The sequence below is a fragment of the Lissotriton helveticus genome, chromosome 11 (assembly GCF_964261635.1).
Source record: "Lissotriton helveticus chromosome 11, aLisHel1.1, whole genome shotgun sequence".
Lineage (NCBI taxonomy): Eukaryota > Metazoa > Chordata > Amphibia > Caudata > Salamandridae > Lissotriton > Lissotriton helveticus.
Window position 1 is genome coordinate 124827473 of NC_136072.1, and position 18887 is coordinate 124846359.

The following is an 18887-nucleotide window of genomic DNA, read 5'->3' on the forward strand; positions in this document are numbered from 1 at the left end:
CGAGTAAATTAAGCTTGCTCGATCTCTTTTTCCACCCAGCTAGTTATTAGAACCTTTGGTACAAGGGGGCGGCATGAGATAACCCACTGCATGATCTTAAGCTATCCTAGTTTAGGACCATCAAAAGTTTAAAACCTGTGATACCAAAAAATATTCATTAGCAGAGTCATTTTAAGACCGCAATCGTCGCCCCTTCAGATGTAGTGTCTTGGATCAAAAAAATTCCAAATGCTGATGCTGTTCTTCCTGTTTCTTCGCTGGGGCATTCAGGAGCTTTTCTTCGAATGTATCATGAAAATGTGTTCTCCTCTGCATCCGTACTCCTGTCTCCATGAGGTTTGGTTTGTTTTTTGAGTCGAGCTTCGGCCGCTGCTAGAAATGCTACCATCCGGCAGCTCAATTGGATGGCATCGCCACTAAAGCATGCCAGCACCGCTTGCCTGCAGGACTGTATCCGTTTTCTGTTGAAGAACGGTCTCAGGAGGGCCCGTCGATCTTGTAGTAGTCCCCTGCAAATGGTTATCAGATGCACTATGTTCTTCACCTTCACCGCAAAGACGACACTTTACTGGTGCCTGGGCCCGTAGTCAAGGGGGTGGATGATTTGCCGAGGGTAGCAGCCCTAGGTGCAATTCCAAAAATGTCTCTAGTTTCTTTTGAGAAGCCAGTCTGGAGGTATCCTTGAGGGAAGGGTTTAATGTAGGATTGTATCGTAAGCCAGCCGTGTGCACGCTCTACCAGGGACGCTTTATCCTGCAAGAGTGATTATTTCCTGATAGTCTTGTTTACTACTTTTTTAAGCCTGCCGGGGCCCTTGGGAGTTCCCAAAGCTGTCGTAGCCCCAGCTGGTTGATGGCAGTCTCCAAATAAAGCCTTGCAGGGCAAGTTTCTTTGGTTTGTAGCTCCTTCCACAGGAGAGCATTTAGTGTTTTCGATTCTCCCCTGTTTATTTTGTGCCAGCTTTTTCTATAGGATGCTTTGCGTGCCAGCTCTTCTCTTTGGAGCCCGAATTCAAGTCTCGTCTGTGCGGGAGATGTGTAACTTGGCAAGCCAAAGATCATGAGCAATGCTCTTGCTACGGTGCCATCGCCTGTAGCAGCGTTCCTCCCTCTCATAGCCTCACTGCCATATGTAATCACTGGAATTAGTTTTGCTTGGATCGCCTTAATAAGAGGAACGAGGCTTGGACCAGTGATCTTGTTTTTTAAGTTTCTTAAAGCTACCGCAGTCATTAGACCTCTCTTTTTTATGGCGTCATATTGTGGCGTGAAATTGCCCTTGTTGTCTATAATGACCCCCAAATATCTGTATTCACAAACAATGTCCAGCTTCATTGATGCCAAGAACCAGTTGTTTGTTATTCTCTTTTGGTGGATGTTAATGCACATGACTTTGGATTTCTCTTGGTTAACGCTAAGCATATTTGTTACAGAATATTGTGATGTTATGTCCAACAGCCGCTGTAATCCTACCGGGGTTCCGCTAATGAGTATCAGGTCGTCTGCGTAGAAAAGGTTGGACAGCTGGGTGCACCCTAGCTTGGGTGCGTGCATGTTGCTTTCGTTCAGCAAAGTTGATAGCTCTCCCATAAATAGATTGAAAAGTGTTGGGGCTAGCACACAGCCTTGTTTAACCCATGTGCTTGTTGGGATCTCCCTCGATAGATATTCTCCATTAGGATTAGTTGATTTAGGAGCAGTGGCTTAATGTTCAACTTTCTTCGTTTTTGCCACAAAAGGTTTCTGTTGACCCGGTCGAATGCAGAGCTGTAATCGATGTAGCACAGGTATAGGGGTTGTTTTGCTGAAGAGCGGCGTCAATCATTATGGACAGGGCTAGAATATTGGTAGTCGTCCTGTGTTTTTGCAGAAGTCAGTTTGATTGTATGGAATTGCAGTAATTTATGTTGCCCATGATGTTAATTCCTGGAGTAGTAGGCCCGCGAAGTATTTGGCCTCGTTGTCAAGTAAGGATGCTAGCCGGTAACTTCTCGGGTCATTTCTATTTCCTTTTTTATAGATTAGAGAGATAATGGCCCCCCTCCAGGATGTTGGGATTAATGACGTTTGTAAGATCTTATCAAACATTGGTTTAAGAACGGCAGCCCAGAATTCAGGGTCTTGTTTGAACAAAATGAGGGGAATCCCATCTGGCACTGGCGCACCCTCTCGTCTTCCCTTTGAAATTCTTTTACAGATCTGCACAGTCGTAATTAAAATTTCTTGTTCCAATGCCTGGATTTCATTGGATTGTAGTAGCCAGACTTTTGAATCATGTAAGGGATTGTGTAGCCCTTGCCTGGTTTCTTGAATTTCGTTAAAATGTAAGCCAAGAAAAGTTGTCCAGGCTTCTTCTGTGGCATAAGAATCAATACCCTGACTCCGTTCGCTTGTCAGATTTTTTATCTTCTGGCAAAACTGTGCACTGTTGCCTGTTTTAATATCATGTTATAGTTTGGTCCAGAGAGTTTCTTCTGCTTCTTGTTTAAGTCTCCAAATCAACTTCCTGCAATCGCCCTTTAAGCGTCTCAGTTCTTGTTGAGCGGCTGGGTCTATCCTCAGTTTCGAAGTGTTTGATTGATCAAGGTCTTAAGCTTTTTCATTCGAGTGTTATTTCTGAAATTTAAATTTAAATTACTCTTGTGCCTCATAACTTTGGCCGTACCTTCAGCATGGCCATTGCCCTTTTTTGCTCCTGTTTCATTTTGTAATGTTCTGGAATAGGAGACTTTGTGGGTCATCCGTTCTGCATTTTACCTGCCTCTCGTTCGCAGTGTATTCTAAGCTATGTGCGTTAGCTGTCGGTGGGTTTAGTATTGAGATGGCATCAATCGTAACTTCCTGGGGCAGATGCTCACTGTAGTCTTGTGAGCCAATGTGGAAATCCCTTGCCCTTTGGTACAAACTGCCTGAAAGGAATGTAAAATCAATTGTGGAACTGACTGTTGTACTGTGAAAGGTTGCTGCTTGAAAGCGGTCCCCTGAGAATCTGCCTTTAAGTGCTCGGAAGCCAAGTTCATCTAGTGATGAAAGCAGCCTCCGTGCTGTTATCGAACTTCTGCTTCCAGGTGTTATCTTGAGAGTTTGGCTCCCAATCGAATGGATCCTCCTCATAAGTGATATCTGTAGTTGGGTTGCAGAGCATATTTAGATTGAAGTCCCCATTGATAATTCAACTGTTTGTATCCTCAACGTTTAATAGTTTTGTGAGCTCTTCCTTCAGCTGCTGTGCTCCACTGTTTTTTTCTCGGGGATGTAGATAGAGGTTTATCAAAATGACATCTTCCTTTTTGGCCCTCCCCCTGATAGAAATTCATATCACTTGCATTGCATTTGGCGGGGTTAGTTTATGTGCGAGGAGCACTACTGCATAAATGTTCCCTATATAACTATATATGGCAAGGCCGCCCTTTTTATGGCCAAACAGTGCGTTTTGCGTGGGAGGAATGAAGTTCAGATTATAGCCAGGAAGTGCCGGCGGATAATCGGACCACGTTTCTTGCAATTCAATGATATTGAATCTTTTCAGATAGGTATAAAGTTCTGTGTCTGTGAACTTATCACCTGGGCCATTGATGTTCCAAGAGCACAGGTTAAGAGTGTTGGAAGAGTTCTTGTCATTATACTTATTTTCTGTTTTGACATTTATAGCCCTCGAGAGCCAGCTCTAGTCTTGATAGGCAGGGCGAACGATCTTTTATTGCGTCGCCCTCTAAGGTCTGGGATGTCAAGGGTATTGCCCCGAGCCCCACCCAGTACTAAAAGTGATTGTGGATTTGAATCGGATTGACCGTTCTCTTTCCGTTGTTCGCTGTCTGGTACCAGTGGATCGGGGTATTTTGGTTTTGAGAATGGTTGGAGCTTTATACCCCAGGTGTTGAACTTGGCTTGTTCTTTTAGTACTCTCTGAGCCACTTCTGCGGTTGACCAAACTCTTTTTGTTGCTTCGGCCCCTGGGTGATCCAATATTTCTATGAACTCCACTGACTCCAAATCGCTGGCCGATATATTTTTTAGGCGGATTGTAGAATTCACTAAGTGTAGTATGTTCCCCCTGTTTAAGATGTTGAATGGGCCCTTTGATTTATACTCCGGGAAGAACACGATTGTGGGACTGTCTGCCTGCCCCATCTCGAGTGTTGGGCTGTCCTGAGTGATGGTGGGAACGTCCTCTGAGCCATGGTGTTCCTCGCTCAGAGTTCCTCGAACCTGAGCACTATTTTCCTTTGCCTGTGTTGACTCTAAGTCGGCTATAATTGCTGATGTTATTATGGCCCCTTGTGAGTGACCCGTTTCATTTCTATTAGCAGGGCTGGAGACAAATCTGCTGTTTCGAGTGGTGTATTTTTCTTTTTGCATCTCTTCCTGGTTCGAACTTTCCCTGAGATCATGGACCAAATCTTTTTCATTGCTCCTCTGAGCATGTCATGCTTCTTTTTTGTGAGTGACGCTAGTGGCTGTTTTTCTGTTAAATGTGGTATTATTTTTGGTCTTTTGCCTCTCTTCTTGAGTCAGGTTTTGTCTTAAATTGTGATCCATATCTATTTCATTTCAGTTCTCGGCAGACATATCTCTTACCAATTCCAATGTCAAATCCCCCGTACTGTTATTTTTTTCTCTAAATTTTGTAGATTGAAGGTGTTCCGTTGATTCTTTATTTTGTGTGGTTTCGCCCAGAAGCTTTATGTTAATAGGTGATGGCTGTTGACATCCGCTGTTCCTTAAATTACTGTCTGGTCCTTGCTTTGTTAAGTCTGTGGCTTCCCCCTCCTGCTGTGCTTCTTGTGTCTGCCTTGTAGTCGCCAGACTTGGTACCAAGGAGCCTGTGCTCTGTATCTGCCATGCTTTGTTTGTTAGCAGGTCAGACCCTTTGGTGTGGTATCTTTTGTAGCCTCCCTGATGTCTGAGAGGAGATTACCCATTGCCGTTGGGAGTCTAGCCAGTTTGTCTATGATTGTTGTACATGAGCAGTTGGTTTGTATTAGTTGTGTCTCTGCTTGCGCCCTTACCAAATTATTGAGCTCTGCTAACTTGCCGTCAATTTTGGCAACGAAGATGGAAAGCGAATTAGGGACAGACAGTTGGAGATCCATCTTGTCTTATTGATATTAGATGGCATTTACGGACATTTGCATTGTATGCAAAAGAGATGCCCAAATGTCGTCTTTTGTTTGTGAAGTTTCCTTACCGGATTTAGAGTTTGGCGCATTCTTGTTCATGCCTGGGGGTTCATCATGGGGGCAAGGAATAGGAGGCTACCAGTTCTTCCCACTCTTCTTGAGTGAGGCACGAGGATTCAAAGTCCGTAGTCTGCAATGATTTAATAGGTAGTCTGGTCTGCCCTGTTCCCATGATGCACTGGGCCAGGGACAGACTAATTTGCATACAGCCAGGTTCTGAAAACTGGGATGGTGCAATGAGCTAAAAAACGGTGTTGGATCTAGCCCTGATCTCTTGACTGGGTGAGAGTACTCTGCTTAATTCAGAGACTCTGTCCATCACCACCCCTTGTTGTAAATAATTTTGTCCACCCTAAGCGTGGAAGGGTATACTCAGATGTGAGTCCCTTGCTCATTGCACCATCAGGATTCAAGCAAGCCGGGCCGAAGACGCCTGAAATGGCAGAAACCGGTCCCCGGAAGCTTGTTTCCTTCCCAGGGTAAGAATTGGCTTTTGTAGTCTGGTCTGCCCTGTTCCCATGATGCACTGGGCCAGGGACAGACTAATTTGCATACAGCCAGGTTCTGAAACTGGGATGGTGCAATGAGCTAAAAAACGGTGTTGGATCTAGCCCTGATCTCTTGACTGGGTGAGAGTACTCTGCTTAATTCAGAGACTCTGTCCATCACCACCCCTTGTTGTAAATAATTTTGTCCACCCTAAGCGTGGAAGGGTATACTCAGATGTGAGTCCCTTGCTCATTGCACCATCAGGATTCAAGCAAGCCGGGCCGAAGACGCCTGAAATGGCAGAAACCGGTCCCCGGAAGCTTGTTTCCTTCCCAGGGTAAGAATTGGCTTTTGTAGTCTGGTCTGCCCTGTTCCCATGATGCACTGGGCCAGGGACAGACTAATTTGCATACAGCCAGGTTCTGAAACTGGGATGGTGCAATGAGCTAAAAAACGGTGTTGGATCTAGCCCTGATCTCTTGACTGGGTGAGAGTACTCTGCTTAATTCAGAGACTCTGTCCATCACCACCCCTTGTTGTAAATAATTTTGTCCACCCTAAGCGTGGAAGGGTATACTCAGATGTGAGTCCCTTGCTCATTGCACCATCAGGATTCAAGCAAGCCGGGCCGAAGACGCCTGAAATGGCAGAAACCGGTCCCCGGAAGCTTGTTTCCTTCCCAGGGTAAGAATTGGCTTTTGTAGTCTGGTCTGCCCTGTTCCCATGATGCACTGGGCCAGGGACAGACTAATTTGCATACAGCCAGGTTCTGAAACTGGGATGGTGCAATGAGCTAAAAAACGGTGTTGGATCTAGCCCTGATCTCTTGACTGGGTGAGAGTACTCTGCTTAATTCAGAGACTCTGTCCATCACCACCCCTTGTTGTAAATAATTTTGTCCACCCTAAGCGTGGAAGGGTATACTCAGATGTGAGTCCCTTGCTCATTGCACCATCAGGATTCAAGCAAGCCGGGCCGAAGACGCCTGAAATGGCAGAAACCGGTCCCCGGAAGCTTGTTTCCTTCCCAGGGTAAGAATTGGCTTTTGTAGTCTGGTCTGCCCTGTTCCCATGATGCACTGGGCCAGGGACAGACTAATTTGCATACAGCCAGGTTCTGAAACTGGGATGGTGCAATGAGCTAAAAAACGGTGTTGGATCTAGCCCTGATCTCTTGACTGGGTGAGAGTACTCTGCTTAATTCAGAGACTCTGTCCATCACCACCCCTTGTTGTAAATAATTTTGTCCACCCTAAGCGTGGAAGGGTATACTCAGATGTGAGTCCCTTGCTCATTGCACCATCAGGATTCAAGCAAGCCGGGCCGAAGACGCCTGAAATGGCAGAAACCGGTCCCCGGAAGCTTGTTTCCTTCCCAGGGTAAGAATTGGCTTTTGTAGTCTGGTCTGCCCTGTTCCCATGATGCACTGGGCCAGGGACAGACTAATTTGCATACAGCCAGGTTCTGAAACTGGGATGGTGCAATGAGCTAAAAAACGGTGTTGGATCTAGCCCTGATCTCTTGACTGGGTGAGAGTACTCTGCTTAATTCAGAGACTCTGTCCATCACCACCCCTTGTTGTAAATAATTTTGTCCACCCTAAGCGTGGAAGGGTATACTCAGATGTGAGTCCCTTGCTCATTGCACCATCAGGATTCAAGCAAGCCGGGCCGAAGACGCCTGAAATGGCAGAAACCGGTCCCCGGAAGCTTGTTTCCTTCCCAGGGTAAGAATTGGCTTTTGTAGTCTGGTCTGCCCTGTTCCCATGATGCACTGGGCCAGGGACAGACTAATTTGCATACAGCCAGGTTCTGAAACTGGGATGGTGCAATGAGCTAAAAAACGGTGTTGGATCTAGCCCTGATCTCTTGACTGGGTGAGAGTACTCTGCTTAATTCAGAGACTCTGTCCATCACCACCCCTTGTTGTAAATAATTTTGTCCACCCTAAGCGTGGAAGGGTATACTCAGATGTGAGTCCCTTGCTCATTGCACCATCAGGATTCAAGCAAGCCGGGCCGAAGACGCCTGAAATGGCAGAAACCGGTCCCCGGAAGCTTGTTTCCTTCCCAGGGTAAGAATTGGCTTTTGTAGTCTGGTCTGCCCTGTTCCCATGATGCACTGGGCCAGGGACAGACTAATTTGCATACAGCCAGGTTCTGAAACTGGGATGGTGCAATGAGCTAAAAAACGGTGTTGGATCTAGCCCTGATCTCTTGACTGGGTGAGAGTACTCTGCTTAATTCAGAGACTCTGTCCATCACCACCCCTTGTTGTAAATAATTTTGTCCACCCTAAGCGTGGAAGGGTATACTCAGATGTGAGTCCCTTGCTCATTGCACCATCAGGATTCAAGCAAGCCGGGCCGAAGACGCCTGAAATGGCAGAAACCGGTCCCCGGAAGCTTGTTTCCTTCCCAGGGTAAGAATTGGCTTTTGTAGTCTGGTCTGCCCTGTTCCCATGATGCACTGGGCCAGGGACAGACTAATTTGCATACAGCCAGGTTCTGAAACTGGGATGGTGCAATGAGCTAAAAAACGGTGTTGGATCTAGCCCTGATCTCTTGACTGGGTGAGAGTACTCTGCTTAATTCAGAGACTCTGTCCATCACCACCCCTTGTTGTAAATAATTTTGTCCACCCTAAGCGTGGAAGGGTATACTCAGATGTGAGTCCCTTGCTCATTGCACCATCAGGATTCAAGCAAGCCGGGCCGAAGACGCCTGAAATGGCAGAAACCGGTCCCCGGAAGCTTGTTTCCTTCCCAGGGTAAGAATTGGCTTTTGTAGTCTGGTCTGCCCTGTTCCCATGATGCACTGGGCCAGGGACAGACTAATTTGCATACAGCCAGGTTCTGAAACTGGGATGGTGCAATGAGCTAAAAAACGGTGTTGGATCTAGCCCTGATCTCTTGACTGGGTGAGAGTACTCTGCTTAATTCAGAGACTCTGTCCATCACCACCCCTTGTTGTAAATAATTTTGTCCACCCTAAGCGTGGAAGGGTATACTCAGATGTGAGTCCCTTGCTCATTGCACCATCAGGATTCAAGCAAGCCGGGCCGAAGACGCCTGAAATGGCAGAAACCGGTCCCCGGAAGCTTGTTTCCTTCCCAGGGTAAGAATTGGCTTTTGTAGTCTGGTCTGCCCTGTTCCCATGATGCACTGGGCCAGGGACAGACTAATTTGCATACAGCCAGGTTCTGAAACTGGGATGGTGCAATGAGCTAAAAAACGGTGTTGGATCTAGCCCTGATCTCTTGACTGGGTGAGAGTACTCTGCTTAATTCAGAGACTCTGTCCATCACCACCCCTTGTTGTAAATAATTTTGTCCACCCTAAGCGTGGAAGGGTATACTCAGATGTGAGTCCCTTGCTCATTGCACCATCAGGATTCAAGCAAGCCGGGCCGAAGACGCCTGAAATGGCAGAAACCGGTCCCCGGAAGCTTGTTTCCTTCCCAGGGTAAGAATTGGCTTTTGTAGTCTGGTCTGCCCTGTTCCCATGATGCACTGGGCCAGGGACAGACTAATTTGCATACAGCCAGGTTCTGAAACTGGGATGGTGCAATGAGCTAAAAAACGGTGTTGGATCTAGCCCTGATCTCTTGACTGGGTGAGAGTACTCTGCTTAATTCAGAGACTCTGTCCATCACCACCCCTTGTTGTAAATAATTTTGTCCACCCTAAGCGTGGAAGGGTATACTCAGATGTGAGTCCCTTGCTCATTGCACCATCAGGATTCAAGCAAGCCGGGCCGAAGACGCCTGAAATGGCAGAAACCGGTCCCCGGAAGCTTGTTTCCTTCCCAGGGTAAGAATTGGCTTTTGTAGTCTGGTCTGCCCTGTTCCCATGATGCACTGGGCCAGGGACAGACTAATTTGCATACAGCCAGGTTCTGAAACTGGGATGGTGCAATGAGCTAAAAAACAGTGTTGGATCTAGCCCTGATCTCTTGACTGGGTGAGAGTACTCTGCTTAATTCAGAGACTCTGTCCATCACCACCCCTTGTTGTAAATAATTTTGTCCACCCTAAGCGTGGAAGGGTATACTCAGATGTGAGTCCCTTGCTCATTGCACCATCAGGATTCAAGCAAGCCGGGCCGAAGACGCCTGAAATGGCAGAAACCGGTCCCCGGAAGCTTGTTTCCTTCCCAGGGTAAGAATTGGCTTTTGTAGTCTGGTCTGCCCTGTTCCCATGATGCACTGGGCCAGGGACAGACTAATTTGCATACAGCCAGGTTCTGAAACTGGGATGGTGCAATGAGCTAAAAAACGGTGTTGGATCTAGCCCTGATCTCTTGACTGGGTGAGAGTACTCTGCTTAATTCAGAGACTCTGTCCATCACCACCCCTTGTTGTAAATAATTTTGTCCACCCTAAGCGTGGAAGGGTATACTCAGATGTGAGTCCCTTGCTCATTGCACCATCAGGATTCAAGCAAGCCGGGCCGAAGACGCCTGAAATGGCAGAAACCGGTCCCCGGAAGCTTGTTTCCTTCCCAGGGTAAGAATTGGCTTTTGTAGTCTGGTCTGCCCTGTTCCCATGATGCACTGGGCCAGGGACAGACTAATTTGCATACAGCCAGGTTCTGAAACTGGGATGGTGCAATGAGCTAAAAAACGGTGTTGGATCTAGCCCTGATCTCTTGACTGGGTGAGAGTACTCTGCTTAATTCAGAGACTCTGTCCATCACCACCCCTTGTTGTAAATAATTTTGTCCACCCTAAGCGTGGAAGGGTATACTCAGATGTGAGTCCCTTGCTCATTGCACCATCAGGATTCAAGCAAGCCGGGCCGAAGACGCCTGAAATGGCAGAAACCGGTCCCCGGAAGCTTGTTTCCTTCCCAGGGTAAGAATTGGCTTTTGTAGTCTGGTCTGCCCTGTTCCCATGATGCACTGGGCCAGGGACAGACTAATTTGCATACAGCCAGGTTCTGAAACTGGGATGGTGCAATGAGCTAAAAAACGGTGTTGGATCTAGCCCTGATCTCTTGACTGGGTGAGAGTACTCTGCTTAATTCAGAGACTCTGTCCATCACCACCCCTTGTTGTAAATAATTTTGTCCACCCTAAGCGTGGAAGGGTATACTCAGATGTGAGTCCCTTGCTCATTGCACCATCAGGATTCAAGCAAGCCGGGCCGAAGACGCCTGAAATGGCAGAAACCGGTCCCCGGAAGCTTGTTTCCTTCCCAGGGTAAGAATTGGCTTTTGTAGTCTGGTCTGCCCTGTTCCCATGATGCACTGGGCCAGGGACAGACTAATTTGCATACAGCCAGGTTCTGAAACTGGGATGGTGCAATGAGCTAAAAAACGGTGTTGGATCTAGCCCTGATCTCTTGACTGGGTGAGAGTACTCTGCTTAATTCAGAGACTCTGTCCATCACCACCCCTTGTTGTAAATAATTTTGTCCACCCTAAGCGTGGAAGGGTATACTCAGATGTGAGTCCCTTGCTCATTGCACCATCAGGATTCAAGCAAGCCGGGCCGAAGACGCCTGAAATGGCAGAAACCGGTCCCCGGAAGCTTGTTTCCTTCCTAGGGTAAGAATTGGCTTTTGTAGTCTGGTCTGCCCTGTTCCCATGATGCACTGGGCCAGGGACAGACTAATTTGCATACAGCCAGGTTCTGAAACTGGGATGGTGCAATGAGCTAAAAAACGGTGTTGGATCTAGCCCTGATCTCTTGACTGGGTGAGAGTACTCTGCTTAATTCAGAGACTCTGTCCATCACCACCCCTTGTTGTAAATAATTTTGTCCACCCTAAGCGTGGAAGGGTATACTCAGATGTGAGTCCCTTGCTCATTGCACCATCAGGATTCAAGCAAGCCGGGCCGAAGACGCCTGAAATGGCAGAAACCGGTCCCCGGAAGCTTGTTTCCTTCCCAGGGTAAGAATTGGCTTTTGTAGTCTGGTCTGCCCTGTTCCCATGATGCACTGGGCCAGGGACAGACTAATTTGCATACAGCCAGGTTCTGAAACTGGGATGGTGCAATGAGCTAAAAAACGGTGTTGGATCTAGCCCTGATCTCTTGACTGGGTGAGAGTACTCTGCTTAATTCAGAGACTCTGTCCATCACCACCCCTTGTTGTAAATAATTATGCTTTGTTTGTTAGCAGGTCAGACCCTTTGGTGTGGTATCTTTTGTAGCCTCCCTGATGTCTGAGAGGAGATTACCCATTGCCGTTGGGAGTCTAGCCAGTTTGTCTATGATTGTTGTACATGAGCAGTTGGTTTGTATTAGTTGTGTCTCTGCTTGCGCCCTTACCAAATTATTGAGCTCTGCTAACTTGCCGTCAATTTTGGCAACGAAGATGGAAAGCGAATTAGGGACAGACAGTTGGAGATCCATCTTGTCTTATTGATATTAGATGGCATTTACGGACATTTGCATTGTATGCAAAAGAGATGCCCAAATGTCGTCTTTTGTTTGTGAAGTTTCCTTACCGGATTTAGAGTTTGGCGCATTCTTGTTCATGCCTGGGGGTTCATCATGGGGGCAAGGAATAGGAGGCTACCAGTTCTTCCCACTCTTCTTGAGTGAGGCACGAGGATTCAAAGTCCGTAGTCTGCAATGATTTAATAGGTGAGGTGGCTGGGCCTGGGATTTGAATTTAAATTTGGCTGGGAGCGTAGCTTCTCTTAAATTCTTTGAGTTGTTGGTCGAATTCATGGTCAATTGAAAGAGGTACAGGCCGTTCTTGCACTGTAGATTGCTGTGGAATTGATATATGTGGGGACCTTCTCTCTGACGTGTCAGCGGATATAATGAGATCTTTCTTTCCCTTAGTGTTCTCTTGCCGTGTCACCTTGCAGTCAAGCGTTGGAAATATGTGCTTGTCGTGCCCTGACTCGGCTTGAGATATAGGATCGCCATATCCTTTGTTTTTTGGGTCACCCTCATTTGGCGTATTACAATTCTTGGGCATGTTGAAGGCTGGTTCTGCATGTCCTTCAGTATTGTCCGGCGGTCTCTCGCCGTTGTCTAGCAGTTCAGCTACGCCACAACTTGCTAGACCAGGAGGACTCATCCTCTGGTATTTTTTATTTCCGAACCAGGGCTTGTGGGGAGTCCTTGGCACTCACTTTCATACTTATTTTTGCTTCCCCTCCAATTGACCATTGGCTTTGCATCCTGCCGATCCTGCTCTTGGTCCTGCATTTTTGGGCTTGTGGGAACAACATTTTCTGATCCTCTATTAGGCTCTGCTATGCTCAATATTGCTCCCCTCTTCTCCAACTTCGGCTAATTATTTTTTAACATCCGACTCCATCCCCAGATACCTTTGCTGCTTTGGGGGAAGGGCCTTGCTGGGTGCCAGCGGGGTTGGCAGGCTATTTACGTTACGGCTGTACAGACATATGACTGAGCCTACATCTTTAAATAATTAGAACTTCGTAGAAATGTTTCTATGGTAGCCAGGCTTGGGCGGGTTAGGTACACTTGCTGCTCCTCTCACTTTGCTGTTTGGTGAAGGCTGTGGACTTGAGTAGAGGGGTCCGGGGGTCAAGGAGATCAAGAGTGTTTCTTCCTTCTCCAAGTAATACTCATTTTCTATGGCACTATGAAGTTGTACAGTATGATTACACATTATTCATTTGTCACTCACTTGCATTTTGTTTCTATAATAACTTGAGTTATATTTTAACAGATGAGCATGGGGTCTTGATAATTAAGGTGATCAACATTCCTAGACATAGCATATTCATTTTATTTCTCTTCTTGTATCACCTTTTGACTTACAGTTGTTCATTTAGATTTAAACTCACTGCTCCATCTGAATTATGTTATCCTAACAAATAAAACGTATCTAACTTGTGCAGCGAGCGAGGATATTTCCAAACAACCAAGAGTCATCATCAGTAAATGAGTTAGCCTCCAAATCTTAGGAGCCACATATAAAAACCGACAAAAATGTTTTTCAAAATCTAAGGGACCTACCCCTCCTCCGCTGAGTGTTAAGTAAAGAAGAGAAAGTTAAGAGACAGGCATTCACCGTTTACTATACCACTCTGTCTGGCAGAAAAGGTAAAATCAGCAGTTCCCATGTTGATGACTGAGTCAGCATCAGGACAAAAGTAGTGGGTACACCCTATCTGATAATAAAGGAAAACTAATTTGATACGTCTGTGCAGTCGAAGAAGTATAAATGCCTAATGAGAGCGAATGTTTGATAATCCTGTTCCCGAAGGTGTCTAGTAAGACGAACAAACATGACTAGCCTCAAATACCACTCTGGGTAGGCAATGCTACTACTAGCGCTTACATCTGCCAGAAATGTTTGTGAAATTCAGGCCTTTATAATTAAAGATTCTTATATGCAATGCTCCAGTGATAGTAGGAACTTTTGGCATACATCGTGGATTAGTGCGCTGTGTGACTGACTTTCATATCAATGGAGCAATTGTATTCAAAGCTTTCCTTCAGCATTCATTTGATGCAGCTGACAGAGTTGTGCACTCTCTCCATGTGTGCAGATGTCAGAAATTCTATCTAAACAGGACTAAAGAATTCAGAAAGCCTGATCATTTGCTGGTTACATTTTCTAATCAATTAAAGAGTTATGTATTGTCAAAACAAGGAACATCCAGAGAACCATCCCTACTGTCACCCAAAAAAGTGGGATGACCGTTTGCAAGGACATCTACGTCGCAATCTAGAAGTATGGCAGCTTCAGCAGCTTTTTGTGAGTGAATACCCCTTGTAGAAATCTGCAATGCAGCTATATGGAGACGTTCACAGCTTTACTCAGCACTACTGCTCTGATGCCGTAGCAGACAGATCAAGTAGTAGACCATGAAGTTGTTTGTCATCTTTTCAATTAAGGTGAGCCTTTCCCCACCTTCTATACGGTTAATGTGATCATTTGTAGTGATGCTTGCTCTTCCGATTCAAACATGTGAATCAATTAAATATTCAATGTTGGAGAAAAAAAAATACTTACCCGTAACTACAGTTCTCCAGTATTAACTTTCATAGATTCACATATGGTCATTCCTCCTACCTGCTACTTCTGTTATTTGCTCTTTTCACACTTGCGCTGGAAATCTAAGGTAGGATGGCCTCTGGGAAGGGTGGAGTTCAGGGCACTCTCATCTCATTGGTTGGACTTTGGTTATTTTTCAATGAGGTGACTATGCTACTAAAGTAAGATTGTTGTAAGGCATTTCAGGTTGTTTCCATTCCATACTGCTCTTGTAAATTTCTGTGGCACTCACGCTTGATGGTGGTGAGTGATTCAAACATATGACTCTATGAAATGTACCATGCTGGAGAACTCTATTTACAGATAAGTAACGTTTTTATTACAGAGATGATGTGCAGTTTTGTTTGATTTACGATATCCAGTTTGTACAATGTGAAATTACCCATTGCAGAGCTGATGTTGGGTCAGGTTGTTCCCAGAGCAAAACCAAACCTGGCGTTTGGTTTTCTTTAATTATCTATGTTCTTCTCAGCTGCATATCGCCCTATGTAACCTACGTCACGACATTTACGTTTTAAAGCATGGCCAAAGTGGGTTATTACCAAAGCAAAGGCCCCACAATTCCAAGGTGAACTTTCTCTCTATTTGACGTCGGTCTCTTCTAGTTCTCTGTCCCAGCCAGTCGCCTTCTCATTGCCTCTCTTTACGTTTGACTTTACCCCTCTCTACCCAGAGCTATTTTAAGCATTTTGGAGCGCAGAACTAGACATATTTGTACTGTTTTTGTGTCATCATATTTCGGAAATTTATTAACAGAAGCAACAGGACAACAAGACCAAGGTTTAGCACAACCAAAACACTAGTCCAAATGAAATTAAGAATGGTGCAGCACACTTCCTGCGCACAAAAAAACAACCAGATATAAAACAGAATAGAAGGCGCACTCAAAGGAATTACGCTGGAACTTGTGATCTTGAGTTTTCTTTTTCTTTATTTGGGTAATTATACCAAAAAAGGACTGTAGGAGAGTAGGGTCTGCAATCCTATGATCACCCAGATTTTTGCTTTTTGCTGCACTGGTTTACGACTTTCCCTGGCTGTGGGCCTGCTAATCAGACCCACAGCCTAGCTGTTCTCTCTATCCAAATTGTACTCAGGTACTGAATTGGCACTGGGCCCTCTCCAAGTCCCTGTACCCAGGGCTGAGGTGTACCCAGAAGTCTCCCAGGGGCTGAAGCATGTATTATGCCACCCCTGGGCTGACTGACTAAAACTGACACAACTGGCTGCACGACAGCTGGGGCAAGGTGGTGTACTCACCCTTTGCTTTAGATATAGTATACCTATATCTAACCCTAAATGGACACACAGATCTCCTATCAGTCACTCCTATGGCAGGCCTTAACAATCCTGGAGGCAGAGTGCTTGGAATCGTGTGAGATGGTGCTCTGGCATGAGCTGAGCCTGTCTGCGGCTTTCGGGATCCATCCCTTAGCCGTTTCCATGATATCGCATACCATATACTCTTAAGTGCATTATAATCCTCGCGGTTATGTGCCAACTCTGGTATCGCTTTATCAAAACATGTCGAGTAAGGTGTCATACGAATTGGAATACTAACCCCTCGCCAATTCTGGCGACGGGGTTAGCATTCCACCCTTCTAGAGGGACACGACATGTATGTAACCCCTAACCCCGGTTAAAGTCAGACAGAGCCTTAGCATCCACAAAATGGATGCTGCCACCGAGACACAAGTCTGCCCTCCTGCTGCTGGGAGTCCTCCCAGAGCAGGAGATAAGGACAAAGGGTTTCCTGCCAGGGGCGGTGCCAGCACCGTCCCAGACAGGGTTTTGTGTATTGTAAGTAGGCAGGGCTTTAGAGGAAGGTGACTGCACGTGGCACCCCGGTGCTCACTGTGCATAGGCTGGCTGGAACCAGTTCCAGGGTCACTCCAGACCCTGTGCTGGGGAAAAGCCCGCCAAGGAAGTGGGTGTAACCACCCCCCTCCTAGTCCCACCCATAGGGCAGGACTTAGTCGCGTGCCAGCCCCTTTTTACAGGATAAAGGTAGGAACTGGCCCCCTTCCAAATCAGATCATCTTTGAATCCTGAAACTACTTTCTGCGAAAGGAACTCAAGACTTCTTCCTAAGATTTCTCCCTTGTGACTAAGGAGTAGTCACCCTGCACCCGCAGGCACCATCTAAGAACACTGCGGTCTGCTGCAAGTCCTTCCTCCGGAATCCGACTGCCCAGCTCGACGAGAACCGGCTTCCCTGGCACCTCTGACCTCCACCCACCTCTACAGCCCAGCTGAGATTCGTGGGTGTGACGAGACCTCGAGGGACCGGCCATCTTCAAGACTGCACGACTTCTTTCCAGCAAGCCCGCCGAGTGAACTCCTGGTGAGTGCTTTGGGGTCCGAGAAGCCCCCACCCTGAGCAGCTCCAGCACCGAAGAGCAGCCCCCCAGCATCTCCACGATCTGCGTGGGGCCCTTCTGCTTTTTGCTGCTCACCGCGTTGTTTGGCTACTAGCCCGCTGGCTTGTGGCCTTCCTGACGACGCCCGACGACATTCCTGCTGCTGGTCTGGTTGCTCCAGACTGGCCCTTGCTTCCCTCCATCGGAGAAGTACCCTGGACCCTCCTGGTCCACTCAAGACGCCATTTTAGGTCCACCGCGTGGGCCTTGCATTTGCCAAGACTTGTTGCCCAATCCTGGGTCCAGCGACGTCGACAGCAAGAACCTTCGTGGGACAGCTCGCACCTCCATCCTGGTCGCCGACAACGCCTCCTGGTCCGAGAGACTGCAGAGCCCAGCAGCGCCCACTCACCTGACTGCGGTGACTTCGCCCGGTGCCATCCTGGTGCCCACTTAATCACTGGCTAGTGATTCAAGAACTTGGTCCCCTCTGCTTTCAGGTTTTCTTCTTCCTTGATCCAGGCTTGGATCCATCGAACTTTTCTTCACTGGTCGCCTGCCAGCAACTTCTTCCTTCCAGGCTCCTGGTCCGGCAACGAGATCCCCGACGTCTTTTCAGACCTATGCAGCTGCAGCCCCTGGGCTAGGTAACTTCGGCACTTCGGTGTCCCAGCATAGCCTCACTATCCTAGGGTCAGGATCCACTGTCGTTTTCTTCCTACCAGGTCGGGTTCGCCCGTGAACACTAACTTTGCCTTTACTAGCCTCCATAGACTTTGTCCCGCATCCCGCGTGAGAGTGCACACTCTGCACCCGAGTCCCCTGGGTCTCCTAGTAGTAATCTAACGATTCCCTAGTCCAGTCCTAGCGATTCCAAAGCCTATTAGAACTGTTACTTACCTGCTAGTAATTCGCATTCCACTTTTAAAGTATATGGTTTTTCGTGCCCCTCGGGCATTTGTGTATAACGTGCTAACTTAAGTATTTTCGTAAGAGTTTTGTTGTGTGCCTAGCACCCTGTCCTCATAAAGAGTACAGGGTTGTTGTGATTCTAATAAATACACTGTTTATTTTCATAACACTTGTGTGGTGTCCTTTCACTGGGTGTTCAAGGGGTAATGTGATGGTAAAACAGCTGGCTTAACACGCCCTCTAGAGTCTTAGCCTTAGACTGCTCGTATCCATGCTACTAGGATAGCTGGTCTATAAGGTTGACTTACAACCAATCATCAATAAGGGTTGTTTGGACTGATATATAGTGATCACTAGAATAGTGAGCACTGCACATCAGGCCAACTTCTCACAAGGACATACACAGCCAACGCGTTTCGTTACGTGTTGTAACTTCGTCAGGGCTAGGTCAGTGATGTTGGTTTGGAACCGTAAGTGACCAGTGAAGTATAAATAGTGCAGGTATGAAGCAGGTACCGTAGCCAATAACAGGAAATCTAAGTCATAAACCGGGTAAGGCTGCTATAAAATGCCTGGTTCCAAGAGAAATAAGCACTGGAATGCCGCCGTTGTTAGGAATTGATAACGAAAGATACAAAGATCGTGTCACTAAGAAATAACTAATGAAAAGTTTCCGTCCTGGATGTCGCTCGGCGACATGTGTATTACTCTCAAGTAGTTGGTGTGAAGCGTGCTCCTGGACCGCGTCACAAATAAGGACAACGACCCCCTGGACACCATAGTCCCCCCGAATATAGAAAGTCAGGCTCCCGGCACGGTAGCTCGGATTCAGAGGAGCATGCAGATATTTCGGAAATTTGAAGACATTCTGAATTGTTTGGCATTATGTGGACTTGAAATAGCGGGAAATGTGTGCCTTTTTGTTCTTTTTAACATTGATGGATTTACCTTCCTTGATCC

The 18887-nt window shown here is 46.8% G+C and overlaps 2 protein-coding genes across 6 annotated transcripts in view; one reads left to right on the forward strand and one right to left on the reverse strand.

Annotated features, from left to right (window-relative positions):
* MCF2L2 (MCF.2 cell line derived transforming sequence-like 2) overlaps positions 1-18887 on the reverse strand; it is a 2082183-nt gene that overhangs the window by 893452 nt on the left and 1169844 nt on the right. The gene's annotated exons all lie outside the window — the stretch shown is intronic.
* B3GNT5 (UDP-GlcNAc:betaGal beta-1,3-N-acetylglucosaminyltransferase 5) overlaps positions 1-18887 on the forward strand; it is an 818869-nt gene that overhangs the window by 687350 nt on the left and 112632 nt on the right. The window lies entirely within an intron of this gene.